General features: G+C 42.0%; 1 protein-coding gene across 15 annotated transcripts in view; it reads right to left on the minus strand.

Moving 5' to 3' along the window:
• LOC104611010 (Translation elongation factor EF1A/initiation factor IF2gamma family protein) overlaps window positions 1–15,467 on the minus strand; it is a 92,974-nt gene that overhangs the window by 36,935 nt on the left and 40,572 nt on the right. The gene's annotated exons all lie outside the window — the stretch shown is intronic.

A 15,467-nucleotide genomic window follows, 5' to 3' on the forward strand; every position in this document is an offset into this window, starting at 1 on the left:
CTCCTAACCAAATTAGCTCTCAACAGGCACTTATTTAGAGCCATCACCCAAATCAAAAAATTATGCTTAGGTGGACTGACAGAATTCCACACCTGATTGCTTGGAAAATAAGAATTACTTGCTCTACTTAAAAGCCTCTATAAGGTCATCACTAAGGTGCTGTCAATTAGAATCAGGAAGGGGCTACCAACTATATATCAAACAATCAAGGAGCTTTTGTGAAGGGGAGGCAAATAACAGATCAGATACTTGTAGCAAATGAGAGTCTAGAGGATTATAAGAGATCCAGGAGAAGAGGTGTGGTCTGCAAACTAGATCTCGAAAAGGCTTATGATTTGGTTGATTGGTCTTTCTTATTGGAGGTGATGATTAACTTTGGGTTTGGAGACATCTGGTGCAAATGGGTGATGGGTTGCACTAGGGATTGTCAATATTCCATTTTGGTAAACGGGACAGTGGTGGACTATTTCCCAGCTTTGAGGGGGATTAGACAAGGAGACCCCCTATCCCTCTTGTTTAAATTGGTTGCTGAAATGTTGGGGGGATTGATATCCAAAGCAGATTCTAGGGAGCTAATAAGAGGGTGGAGAGTTGGAAGAGATAATGTACCACTTACACACTTACAATTTGTAGATGACACGATTCTGTTTTGTGAAGGAGGGGATGTCAATTGGATAAAAAATTTGAATCTCACTATACAACTTTTTAAGCAGATGTCAAATCTTAGGGTGAACTTTGAGAAAAGTTGTATAGTTGGAATCAATATGGGGGAAGGGGAGATTGGTGAGTATGCAGACATTTTGGGATGTGTAGTATCTAACTGCCATTAAACTACCTGGGCTTACCTCTGGGGGATAATCCTCAGAGAGGTGAGTTTTGGGCCCCTGTTGTGGAGAGATTTGAAAAGAGACTTGCCAACTGGAAGAGAAACTATTTGTCTCTTGGAGAGAGAATCACCTTAATCAGGCCTACTCTGGCTAACCTTCCTGTATATTTTTTGTCAGTCTTTAGGATCCCGGTTAAGGTGGCTAGTAGGTTGGAAAAACTAATGAGAGATTTTCTGTGGGAGCCGGAGGAGGAGAAGAGGGATCATAGGGTCAAGTGGGAGGTGGTCTGTAGAGGTAAAAAGGAGGGAGGGTTGGGAATTGGAAACACTAGGACTAGGAATCTAGCATTACTGGGGAAATGGTTGTGGAGATTCTCATTGGAGAAAGAAAGGTTGTGGGTTAAGGTAGTGGGAAGTATCATTGGAGAAAGAAAGGTTGTGGGTGAGCTGGTTCGGGGGAGCTCGCCCTCCTGAAACAGATGAAGGTAGAAGACGAGAAGTAAAGAAGAGATAGAGTGAGAGAGAGCGAGAGAGAATAATGGAAAATATCATTCATGCCTTCTACGCAATACGTGATTGGCCTTTATAATGCATGGCCATACAACTCATAACAAACCATAACAAATTCTGAGTGTGCCTGGCTCTACCCGATACGTGGGCGACGCGTGTACACAAAGGTAATTGGGGGAGTGACCCTTGTGAGGTTCTGGGTTCTCGAGTGGGCCTTATGGGCCTGAAGAGCTTCGCCTGCAATCTCCTTCTTACTGGGCTTATCAATCCCGCCGTCTTCAAGAACGACCTTGTCCTCAAGGTCGAGTGTAGGGAACTGCTTCTGAAGCTGAGTGTAGTCTTCCCACGTGGCATCCTCATGAGGCAAGCCACACCATACTACCGGGGCCTGTTCGACCACCTTCCTTCCCCTGCGAACCCAGCATAAGTCCTTGATATTCATGGGCTCAAATATTACCTCCCCTGACTCAGTGAAAGGTGGGCGAGTGGGACTGATAGTGTCGATAGGAGACACACAGGGCTTGAGGAGGCTGACATGGAATACGAGATGCAATTAGCATTCAACCGGTAAGCAGAGACGGTATGCTACGGACCCGATTCACTCTTCTACTTGAAATGGGCCAAAGAATCGAGGGGATAGCTTCTAAGATACGCTCCTCGCCATTGAGTTCTACCGATACGGCTGGAGCCGAAGATAGACCCAATCTCCTACGAAGAACTCCAGTTCTCAGTGCTTCTTGTCATAGGCCAACTTCATTCACTGTTGGGCTTGCTGTAGATGAAACTTGAGGAGCTTTAGCGTAGTGTCTCTTGCCTGCAGTTGTGTGTCCACCTCAGCTATCGGTGACGTGCCTCGCTCATAAGGCAGTATGGAGGGAGGATCGTAACCGTATAGCACCTTAAAAGGGGTGGTCCCGACTGACACCTGAAAGGTGGTGTTGTACCAGCACTCAGCCCAGGACAGCCACTAGGCCAATTGCTTGGGCCTATTGCCCACAAAACATCTCAGATAAGTCTCCAAACATCGAATGACGACCTCCGATTGTCCGTCCGTCTGAGGGTGGTAGTTAGTGGAGTGCAATATCTAAACCCCCTGAGCTGCGAAGTATGCCTTCCAGAAGGTACTCATGAATAGTGGATCCCAGTCCGTCAAGATGGACTGTGGTGTCCCATGAAGCTTAACCACCTCCCAGATGTAAGATTGGGCCACCATGGTTGTTGTATAGGGTCGTGAGAGGCTTAGAAAATGTGCATACTTACTCAGCCGGTCTACCACCACCAGCACTATGGATTTTCCCTGGGATGTGGGTAACCTAGTTATGAAGTCCATGGTTACCTCTTCCCAAACTCGCTCAGGTTGCAGCAATCCGGCTAGGTTCTGGGTGTTGTATTTTTGTTGTTGACACACAGTGCATCGGGCCACAAACTCCTGAACCATCTGCTTCGTCCCTTTCCAGTAGTAATGAGCTGCTAGACATTTATAGGTCCATAGAACTCCACAGTGCCCTCCCTGGGCCGAGTTATGGAATAGCCGAAGTAGCTCCTGATGGTATTTGGATCCATCTGACACCACCACTCTTCCCTTGTAGTAGAGAAGCCCATTTTGAAGTGTGTATCTAGGAACCTGGGCCGCATCCTCCAGGACTTGGGCCCATATTCGGGTTAATTGGGGATCGTCCTGGGCTTCTTGGTTCAGTTGTGTTGACAATGGATAGCCCAGTCGGGACAGGCCCAATAAGCACAAACTTTCAGCTCTGGAGAGGGCATCCGCTACTGCATTAGAGGGTCCGGGCTTAGACAGTAAATAAAAGAGAAGAAGAAAAAAAGAAGAGAAGAAGAGAAATGGAGAAGGAGCACTCATGGGAGAAGCTTTGAAAGAAGAGAATGGTTGGAGTGCTTAAAACAGCCGCCCCACTACTTAATTTATATACACAGTTTCCTAATTGTAAAAGAACTTTAATGCTTACATGGCAATAAAAGATAAGATTAAAATAAAACTAATCCTAGATAAGATAGAATAAAACTTATCCTACTAGGAAAGCTGATCCTAATCAATTAAATCTAAGTACATCTCAGGGTGTCACACGAATACTCTTAATGTGGGGTCCACAATTTCCTACATATTCAATGGCAAAGTCATACCCCATCAGCTTGCAAGCCCATTTATGCTAATCTGGGCCCAAGACTCATTGCTCCAACAAGTGCTTGATACTTTGGTGGTCAGTCCTGACTATGAACCGTCGGCCCAATAGGTAAGCCCTCCATTTTTGGACTACTAGGGCAATGGCCATGAGCTCCTTCTCGTAGGTGGATTTGGCTTAGGCCTGTGAGGAGAGAGCCTTGCTGAAGTAGGCCAAGGGCTGGCCCTACTACATCAGGACTGCACCAATTCCTGTACCCGAAGCGTCGACCTCTACTACAAACTCCAATTCAAAGTTAGGAAGGGCTAGTGTAGGTGGTGAGGTGGCGGCTACCTTCAGTGCCTGAAAGGCTTCTTTTGCATTCTGATCCCATTCAAATGAATGTTTTTTCAGTAGTTGTGTGAGGGGTGCTGCAAGAACTCCGTATCCCCTAATAAATCTCCAGTAGTAACCTGTCAACCCAAGGAACCCCCTCAGAGCTTTTGGGGAGCTAGGCCAGGCCCAGGAGAGCATGCATTCAATCTTTTCAGGGTCCACGCGTACCTGTCCTCCAGAGATGATGTGGCCCAAGTAATTGATTTGGGTGTGCCCAAATGAACACTTTGAGGGCTTGGCGAACAGTTGGTGCTGCCGTAGTAATTTTAATACACATTGCAAGTGCTCTACATGAGAAGCCCAGCTGGAACTATAAACTAATATATCATCAAAGAACACCAGAACAAAGAGCTGCAAGTAAGGTTTAAAAATACCGTTCATAATCCTCTGGAATGAAGAAGGGGCGTTGGTCAGCCCAAATGGCATCACGAGGAACTCAAAGTGTCCATCTGAGGTTCTAAAGGCGGTTTTGTGGATGTCATCGGGGTGGACCCGGATTTGATGGTAACCTGACCGTAGGTCAATCTTAGAAAAGTACCTGGCTTGGCCCAACTCATCAAACAATTCTTCAATTAGGGGTATGGGGTACCTATCCTTGACCATGATGCGGTTCAAGGCCCTGTAATCCACGCAAAATCTCCAACTCCCATCCTTCTTTCTCACCAAAATCACGGGTGATGAGAATGGGCTGCTACTGGGCCGAATTAAACCCTTGTCTAATAGCTCTATCACCATTCTCTCTACCTCCACTCTTTGGTAATGGGGGTAGTGGTATGGTCTGGCGTTGGCAGGTGGGGCTTTGGGTTGAATGGGGATCCGGTGGTCATGGGCTCGAGGAGGAGGTAGTGTCGTGGGTTCTTGGAAAACATCTGAATAGGATTGAAGTAATAACTGGAGTTTCTGGGTTTGGATTGGAGTTGGTTCACTATCTCCTGTGAGCGTAGTAGGCCCAATAAGCATTGAGCCCATGCTCATCAGCAAGGGTGTCGAGTCATGTTGGCAGGCCTTGAGTATAGCTTCCACACTTCCTGCGGCAAGGGGTTGGGCCTTAATCCCCTTCAGTGTATAAGGTTTGTCATTGTAGGTGAACTACATGGTCAATTAGGCCCAGTCACACACCACTGGGCCCAACATCTGTAGCCACTATATGTCCAAGACAACATCTGCCCCATTGAACTCTAATGGATGTAGGTCCACCTTGAATTGGTACCCCTGAATCCACAACTCCACAGCTTTGCACCTCCCATCACAGGTGATTTGGTGGCCATTTGCCACGTTGACAACCAGCCAACGAGTAATAAAGTTCAGAGAGCTTCCACTGTCAATCAAGACAGCATCGCCCTTCCCTGCCATCAACCCTTTTATCCGCATGGTTCTGGGGGCCTGGTAACCCGCCAAGGCTTGTAGGGATCTGACACAATATTCTTCCTCCGGTACCACCTCCATTTGTTGTATACCCGGATCTCCCGTTTGGGTTATGGAGAAATCTTCCCCTTCTACTTGGAGTAGGAAAACCTGTTGAGTCTTACATTTGTGGCCAGGAACAAATTTCTCATCACAGTTATAGTAGAGACCCTTCTTTCTACGGGCCTGCATCTCTGTCCATGATAATTTTCGGTACGGGAGGGACATAGCTCCTAGCTTCCTGCTCGGTGGGGCTAGCAGGGGAACCGGCTTATGGGTGGTGGTGGGCGTGGGTAGTAGAGGTCCCGGCTTGGGATCAATCTTGGGGCAAGGTCCTTTCTGGTTTAGGCCTGCCTGAGGCCCGCTTAGCCTCCCCAACTTCTGTAATCGGTCCAGTCTTTCTTCTTGGAGCTTGGCCAATCCAATCGCAACCACCAAGGTGGTCAGTTGCATGGTGTTAACTTCTATCCTTATCTCCTCCCTTAAGCTGCCTATAAAACAACCCACCAGAGCCGTCTCCAGCCAACCATGTACCCATGTTGCTAACCTTTCAAAGTCTTTCTGGTATTCCCTCACAGTACCAGTCTGCCTTACTCGGGAAAGTGATTCATTATAGTTCTCGTACCAGAAGGCCTGAACCTCACACGTAGTGCTTCGGTAAGGTCTAGCCAGGTGGTCTGAGGGTGGGTTTTCCAGTACCACTAGTACCACATAATGGCTTCTCCATCCATGTGTATGGCGGCAATGGAGACCCTCTGATCTGTAGGGGTTTCATGAAATTCGAAATAACACTCAGCCCAGTAAATCCAGGGGATGGGATCATCACCTGAGTACAGAGGGAAGTCGATTTTAGCAGCCTTGACGGGCTAGACTCCTCCTTGCCGTATGCCGCTGCTACTCGATCCTTCTGCCTCTGAGGTTCTGGGTCCTGAAGAGATTCTCTCAAACTGGCCTACCAGAGCGGAGAGGGTCTCCTTGATTTCCCTCAACTCAATACGTTCCTCTACAAACGAGGACCTGGTGGTAGGCATCGTAGCTAGGCTCTAATACCAACTGTTAGGTCCCTGCTTCTCCTGGGTTGTTGGTGAGTTGATTCGAGAGAGCTCGCCCTCCTGAAACAGACGAAGGTAGAAGACGAGAGGTAGAGAAGAGAGAGAGAGTGAGAGAGAGAGAGAGAATAATGCAATATCATTCATACCTTCTACGCAATACGTGATTGGCCTTTATAATGCATGGCCCTACAACTCATAACAAACCATAACAAATTCTGAGCACGCCTGGCTCTACCCGATACGTGGGCGACGCGTGTACACAGGTAATTGGGGGAGTGACCCTCGTGAGGTTCTGGGTTCTTGAGTGGGCCTGATGGGCCTGAAGAGCTTCGCCTGGAATCTCCTTCTTACTAGGCTCGGGAATCTCCTTCTTACTGGGCTTATCATATACATGGGTTGGTAAATAATGGATGGGATTTAGGAATACTAGCAAGGACTACAAGAGCTTCCCCTTGGAAATCTATTCAAGCCATCTTGCCTTTGTTCTCTCCATGGATCTGGTATGACTTGCACTCTGGTAACCTCATCAAATTTTGGGAACATGTTTGGGTTGGGGATTCCTCTTTGAATGATCAATTTCCAGGACTTTTTGTTATTTCTACCCTAAAAAATGAACCAGTCTCCTCCTTTCTTGTTCCTTCCAATTCACCTTCTGGGTTTAGTTGGAATTTAAGTCTAAGAAGAGATGTTAGGGACACAGAGTTTGCCTGTACTATAGCCTTACTATCTATCCTCGAAGAGGTATTCATTGAGCCTTCTAAAACAGATAGCAGAATTTGGACACTCACTCCCTCGGGTTCCTACACCTGTACCTCCTTTTTCAAAGCACTGTTACCCTCTCATCCTGTTGGTTCATCTTTCCCTGTTAAAGAAGTGTGGTGTCAACCTATACCTCCAAAGGTTGGGAGTTTTTGTTGGGAAGCCTTCCTAGGAAGAGTTAATACAGGGGATCTACTCCAAAGGAAAAGACCCAATAGTTGCTTGTCTCCTCACTGGTGTGTTCTCTATAAGTCTGATGGTGAGTCTGGATACCATTTACTAATATCTTGCCAGTTTGTTAAAGTTATTTGGGTATGGTTTACTTCTCTATTTGGATGCAGGTGGATCCCCCCTTTGAATGTACCAAGCTTATTTTCCTCCATGCCTAATTGGCCAACTAAAAGGGCTAAGATCGTGTGGAGGTCTGGTAGAGCTACAGTTTGTTGGACAGTGTGGGAGGAGAGGAATTCAAGGATTTTCTCAAATAAAGAGAGAAGTGTGGAAGAAATCATGGAGATCATCCACATTAGGATGGTACATTGGTTGAGAACATTGGAATTGTTCAAAGTATTCTCAGTTGATGAGTTGTTAAGGAACTAGAAGGAGATTGCAGATTCAGGCTTAAGTAGAAAGATTTTAAATGCTTGATGGCAGCAGCATAGGCAACCCAAGGCCTTCCGGAATAGGGGGAGTGATAAGGGATGAAACAGGGAACTTGTTAGCCATGTACTCTGGGCCGATTGGGGTGGGAGACTCATTGAGGGATGAGATTTTAGGAGCTATTGAAGGGATACAAAGGGTCAAGGAAATGAATATCAAAAAGGTGCTTATAGAAGGTGATTCTGAAACTGTGATGAATTGGCTAAAAGAGGACAGTTCTGTGATTTGGAAATACAGCAATGAAAAGAGGAAGTTTAAGTGGCTAACCAAGGACATGGAAATTCAATGTACATGGCTGATGGTCTAGCTAGGCAAGGGGTAAACAGAGACACCTTATTTTGGGCTGTTTTGTAATCATTGCATGGGCAGGATGTTTCCTGGGTAGGTGGGAGTTAAGACTTTTTAGCTCCCTCCCATTGTAATTCTGACTTTATATATATCATTAATAAAATTTCACTGTTATTGATAAAAAAAAAAATTAACAGTAAAAACACCATCTCCACCTCCACTCATCCTCCATATTAGTAGAGATAGATTGCCTCTGTAACAGTTGCAGAAGTGCCAACAGCTGATCCATCTCCCAGTCAAAAAGATTTCAGCCACTGAAGCCTCAGGGCTCAGGGCACACTGAATAAGCAGCGGGAAGGCTTCAGCCAGGGGGGTGTCTAAACACCAGGAATCCTTCCAGAACTTCAACCTGTCTCCCCTACCAATCTTGAGAGCAAGGCCATCAGAAAAAGTCAGGAAAGATTTCAAAATTCCTTTCCAGAGTGAGCACCCCAGCTCTGAAAGGGATCCAAAGTACTTAAATACAAATGCCAGTAATATTTCTACTTTCCTATTTTTACTTTGAAAACCGTTTGGGTGAAAATTTTTCAAAACACACTACTGAAAGTAAAAGTAAATAATGGAATTTGGAGACAAGTTGTACATGTGTGCATGCCACTTGGCATAGCATATGCCACCATGTCTCATATTTGTGTCGTTAAATACCTTCACATGCCATGTGGTATCCATATATGCTGCCATGTGGCATATATATACTTCCACATGGTGCACACATGTCACTTTTGAAAACTAACTAATAATTCATTAAAATAAAAAGAGAATACAAGAGGAAGGTGATAAGTTATCACCCAAGAGAAGGAAAAACAAACTAAGACACAAACTATAACAAAAAGACATACACACATGTCACTGATTACATTCAAATGCCATGTGGCATCCATATGTGCCACCATGTGGAATACACCTGTCATTGACTTATGCTTTAGATGCTACACAGAATCCATATATGTCACCACATTGTCACAGTCGATTTGATTACTAGCCTCATGACAACATGGCATGCACATCTTATTGACTTATGTTCAAATGCCACATGGCATCCATATATGATGCCATGTGGCATACACTTGTCACTAACTATGCTTAAATGCCATGTGGCATTTGTATAAAAGATTTTTATTAAAAATAAAGAAAATTGATATTTTTTCTTCCCCTTCATCCCCTCCTCTTAAGGAGGCTTATGCCTCTTAGATTCTGAACTATGCCTCATGCTTCTAGGTAGTGGAGTGCCTTGCGTCATGCCTCCGCGTTTTAAAACATTGGATAATATTAGATAAAATGCTTAATTTACTAACATATAAATAATTTAGTATTTTTCTATCATTTTTATTAAGGTTATATTGTCAAATTTAAATTTTTAAGTTATTATTTAAATACACAAATATAGTTTTCAGTATAATTGGGTTTGCACCTGATAGACCTGACTATTAACTGGGACGGTTCTAGGTCAATGGTTTAGTCCCGATTACTAATCGGCTCAAGACTGGTTCTACCTAGACCCAACCTAGACCTGATCCATTGACAGCCCTATAGGCGTGCACCTGGTGCACCTTCCACTTCAACCCAGGCATGAACCTTTTGAAAATTTGTGCCTTTTTATTTTTTCTATTTTTTAGCCTTGCGGCTGGGCTAGCCCAAAGAAGTCCATATTTGCTAGCATTTCTCATTCATTCATCTTAATAAAAGATATTTTCAAAAGGAAATTAAAGTTATAAAATCTATTTTTATAGGGATTAAGAATCTAAAACCTCGACATGGATTTGTTTGGGCTTGCCTCGAGGGGCTTGGTACAAAGGCGGTTCGTAGAATTAGAAAAGCATAATGTTTAATATCACATTAGCTATTTGAAGTAATGCAATTGAGAAAGGAATAAAGAGATTGAGATTTTTACATGTTTGAATATGTTTTATATGTTATGCTTCATTTTATTTTTAAATTTTCATTTTAAATATGTTTTGCATGTTATGTTTATGTATCTTAAACATATTGAAGACCTCCTGTGGCAATGGCAAGGAAGAGGCCTTGGAAAAGGGGGAATAGTGTATTGGCGCACTGTGGTTAAAGCAGTTTTGTGGGGGGTTTGGAAGGAGAGTAATAACCAAATCTTCAACAATAAAGCAAAATGTTTGGGTGATCTATTACCTCATGATAGTGTGCGTAATTTCCATATTATTTGTATTTTTTCTTATTTAATTAGTAAGTTAATTAATGGATTTCATTGTGTTTTATTTAGAAAATCACAATTTGGGAAGAAAGCTGAAAGGAGCTTGCAGCATAGCCCCAGCACGATGGGAGAAGACCAACACGATTTCAGCATGCAAGAAGTGGGCCCCATCAATCCTAGTAGGATTCGGCTGAGTTGGAGGTGTGAGTCACCAAGAGTTTTAATAGAGTCTATTTCTTGCTGTACTTCTAAAAAGAAAGAAAGTCAAAGTCCATCTTAGTTAAGAATTTCTATTTAGAGATAAGGATAAGATTAGATCTGAATTAAGCATTATCCCATTAGGAAATTAGACTTTCTATTTTTGAGAAAGAACTCCCAAAAGGTGTTGGAAGCAGCCCCTCCCCCTAAGGCTATATAAAGGGGGGGTAGACTAGCAGTCGAAATCACTCAATCAAGGAGAGAAGAAGTGAAGGAAGGAAGCAGAATTCATCCTCTCCATCTGGAAGCTGCGATCTCTCCATGAAGTTTGATTAATTTTTATTTTCTGGTTGAAGGTTAAGGAAGACTTGGTTCTACAAAATTGTGAGATCTAATTGATTTTATTTCAGTTCATTGTTTATGAGTATTTATATATTTTCTGCGATTTCTTGTATAAGATTATTTTATTGATTGAGCAACAGGATCCATTGTTCAATCGATAAAATAACCTATTGCCGATTAGATCATCAAATTCGTATATGTTTGTTAGATTTAATCTTTGTGGCAAATAACATAAACTGATTATGGACAAGTTTTCGGTTCATGTTATGAAAATATATAATCTGGTTTAAACGAACCGAGCTTGTGTGTTCGTTGACCAGAATTGGGTCTCTCCAATTCTTAATGCTGTTAATAGATTAAATCCTAAGAGCTTGTTTAGGGCTGTCTATTAATAAGAGAAGCAATCAAAGAACTTGTTTTGATTGCCGAAAATACAAGTAGAGATTGGCTATTAGAGCTTGTTAGTAGCTATAACCAATTTACTCATAAGCACTTGAATTCATCCTTGCATCGATGATCAATTGTAAGAATCAAGGCTAAACTTATCCCTTCAACCGGATGTTGCCTTCTATCGAATTTACCTTTACTTTATTTTATCTTATTTTCCTCATCTTTATAACAACCCTCTACTTCGTTTTCTTGGAAATAAATCAACCCAATCCCTGTAGAGACGACCTTGCTCATCATTATATACAAAAGTATTTAATTCGAGTAGGACTTTTATTTTTGGTTGGATTTGACACCCACCACCTCACATCTTTTATTTGTGTAACATTTGGGCATTGAATTCAAAGGAGTTCAAAGGTGTTTCCTTGAATGACCTTCAAAGAAACACAATGGAAACCTTGCACTCTACTCCAGCTCCCTTAAAAGCAACAAGCATTCCCCAGCCAAGCGTAGAATAGGAGGTGACTCTGAACTTTGATGGAAATGCTCCTGGGAGCCCTGGTTTAGCTAGGGGGGCATGTTTAAGGGAATGGATGGGAATTTACTGTGGGCTTATAGAAGGCCAATCGGGATGGCTGACTCTACAAAGGCTGAAGTGTTAGCACTGCTAACTAGACTCCGAATTGCAAGAGACCTTGGACTTTCTTCCCTTGTCATCAAAGGTGAATCAAGAAACACCATTGGATGGATTGGGGAGAAGAATGGAGGGCCATGGAGGCTTACTCATTACTTGGACGAGGCTCGGGATCTTTGAGAATCCTTAAATGCTAATCTGGTCTAGATTCCTAGAGCTAAACTCAGTAGCAGACTGGTTGGCTAAATCGGGTGCCAATGGGGATCTTTTACATAGCGAGAGAGAGAGATGCCTTTGTAATTTGTGTGTGCTTCCTATTGTACATTCTCTCATGTACCACTTTCTAGTTTAATGAAATATGTTACCCTTCATCTCAAAAAAAATAATTAATATTAATATGATTTATATTTTATATTTTTCTAATATTATATTTTATAGCTTATATTTTTTTGTTAATGAGTTTGAGTTTATATTTTTAATAAATATTATGTTTAGTATTTTAAAATTTTAATTTTTTTTTTATTTTTTGGTTTTTTGAATTTTTTTAGCATTTTTTGCATTTTTTCTCCTTGCTTCAAAAAGGTGTGTGCCTTACCCCACCCCTTGTCTGGCTAATCCATCTGCAAAAGAGTTTGCACTTATCTTTTCTTTTTATCAATAACAATGAATTTTATTAGTGATTGAGAAAAACAGAATTACATGGGAAAGAGCTAAAGAAACTTAACTCCCAACTACCCAAAGTACATCCTAACCATGAGACAATTAAAAAACAGCCCAAAAGATAGAATTTTTGTTCACCCCTTGCCTAGCTAGACCATCTGCCAATGCATTTGCACTTCTCTTTATCCAAGTGCATCAAACTTCCATATCTTTTGTCAACCAATTGTATTTCCTTTATTCATTGTTGTAGCTCCATAATCTTGAATTTTCTTCTTTTAAGCAATTCACTACAGTTTCAGAGTCTCCTTCTAAGATCAGCTTATTTATGTTCAAATCATTGGCCCTTTGAATCCCTTCCAAAGCTGCTAAAATCTCAGCCCCCAATGAGTCCCCTATTCCAATTGGCCCAGAAAACATACCTATCGGCCATAGTTGTCAAACGACTACGCGACTAGGCGCTTTTCAAAGAACACCTCGCCCAAATGCCAACTATGTTAGGCGCATGCTTCGGGGGCTGAAGCAAATATATACTATACAAATATTTATTAAATAAAAAAATATAAAATATATAATATTTTATTGGTTGTTTTAGTTTTTATAATAGAACCTATTGCATGTTATCATTCTTGGTCTTAGACAAGGTGATCCTCTCTATTTTTCTATTCACTTCTTCTTCTTCTTCTTCTTCTTCTTCTTCTTCTTCTTCTTCTTCTTCTTAGTTTTGTTCTCAGTTTCCTGGTTTAAAACAGTGGTTACACCCCATTTTTCTCCTCTTCCTTTTTTGTATATTTTCTCCAAGTTTTCTGAATCATTTTTTTGGAAAAAAAAACAGGGGCTCCGCCCCCTTCTTTTGTTGTTAAATTTCCTGCATGTTTTCAGCTTTTTTTTTCTCATTATTGGTGTCTGAAACAGGGGCTCCACCCCTTCTTTTATTCTTCTTTTTTAGTATTTTTTTCACCAGATTTTCTTGGTCTAAAACAGGGGCTCTGCCCACTTCTTTTGTTCTTAATTTCTTGCACTTTTTCAGCTTTCTTTTGTTCTCATCATTGGTTTCTGAAAAAGGGGCTCAGCCCCTTCTTTTCTTCCTCATATTTCTTCTTTTATTTTAATATTTTCACCAGCATTTCTGGGTCTAGAACAGGGGCTCTGCCCTCTACTTTTCCTTTTCATTTTCTTCTTTTATTTTAGTATTTGTTCCCTATGTATTGTTGATCTAAAATAGGGGCTCTGCCCCCTTCAGTTCTTTCAAGTTCTAACTTCTAACTTGCAAGTCACAACTCTAATATATTGTTTTGCCTACTTGAAGCAACACCGCACAAAAGTGCAGAATACATAAAACCAAAACAAAACTAGTTCAAAAGGGGTAGAAATCCATCGGCAAGCCTTATTTTTAAATTCCGTCACCTAGGCGAGGGCTAGGCGCCCGCCTAGGCACCTGGGTGCCCCATGGCCACCTAGCCTCGCCTTGGCGCCTTGAAAACAATGCTATCGGCTATCACATTCCCTCTTTCATCCCTCAAGACTCCTATTCCAGAGGGCCCAAGATTGCCCATGCTACTGCCATCAAATTTCAGCTTGGTAAAGCCAATCGGTGGAGGGGTCCAACAAGAACTTGAGACCCTCTTGGCTGGGGCTGAATCTGCAATTTCCTTCTAATTCCTAAGTAAATCAACAACTGAGAAGTCCACAAATAAATCCAAGGTTTCCAGCCAATGAACTACACTTGCAAGAATCACTGCTTCCACAGTTCTTGCCTTTTCTGAGAAGATTCTTAATTTTCTTTCTTCCCAAATAGACCAACATACTGCAGCCCTAACACATTCTCCACATAATCTTTACCCTTTTAGTTGGCCAGCTAGAAGGAGAGGAAGTAAACAAGCTTTGCACATCCATTGGAGAGTTCCGCCTACACCCAAATAAGGAAAGAAATCATTCCCAAATAAAGTTTGTAAATTGACAGGAAATTAGTAAGTGAAACCCAGACTCACCAGCAGCTTTGCAGAGGACACACCAATGAGGAGACAAACATCTATTGGGCCTTTTACTTTGAAGTAGATCTCCTGTGTTGACTCTTTCTAGGAAGGCCTTCCAACAGAAGCTTCCCACCTTCAGAGGAATAGGTTGAGACCACACCTCCTTAACAGTAAAGGACAAACCAAAAGGAATAGCCAGTTGTGTTAAGGCTTAAAAAAAAGAGGCACAAGAGAAGGTCCCAGAAGGAGAGAGAATCCAAATTCTGCTGTCTACCTTTGTTGGTTCCAGGAACACTCCTTCGAGGATGGATAAAAGTGATAAGGTACTGTCCAATTCTGATCTCTCTCCTCAGTCCCAAATTTCAACCAAACCCCAAAGAAGAGTCAGAAGGTACAAGAAAAGTATAAAATGATTCATCCTTGAAGGTAGACATGGAAAAAAAAATTGGGAACTGTTCTTTCAAAGGAGAATCCCCAACCCAAACTTGTTTCCAAAATTTAATAAGGTGGCCAGAGTGCAAATCATATCGGATCCAGGGAAAAAAAAGAGGCAGAATAGCTTGGATTGCTTTCCAAGGAAATGCCCTTGTAGTTCTTGCCAGAATGCCAGAGTCCCATCCATTCTCTGTAAAACTTTTGTTCATTGCAACCCAATAGTGAACTCTACCCCATAGTTCCTTTACATATAAATGTTATGATTTCTCCACAGCTTCAAAAATTCTGCCATTTCTTTCCATTCACACAATCCAAAAAATTGCTAGAGGAATCACTTTCCAAACTACTTTTCTAGTTTTCCTTTTTTTACTCAGGCCCTTCAATTGCCAACTAGTTTAAAGCTCCAGCACAAATTTTGGAAGACAAAAGTGTAACCCAAAAATGTCTAAAACTTTGGAGCCTTCTAGAAAAACAACAATGCGAGAATAAGTGGACAACAGATTCCACTTCCTTGTTACAGAAAATGCAGTTAGTGCTTTTTTTTTATGATTAACTGAAACTTTTATTAAAACTTAAAATAAAAAGAGAAACAAATATAG

Source organism: Nelumbo nucifera, chromosome 7 (genome assembly GCF_055504915.1).
Source record: "Nelumbo nucifera cultivar China Antique chromosome 7, China Antique-T2T, whole genome shotgun sequence".
Taxonomy (NCBI): Eukaryota; Viridiplantae; Streptophyta; class Magnoliopsida; order Proteales; family Nelumbonaceae; genus Nelumbo; species Nelumbo nucifera.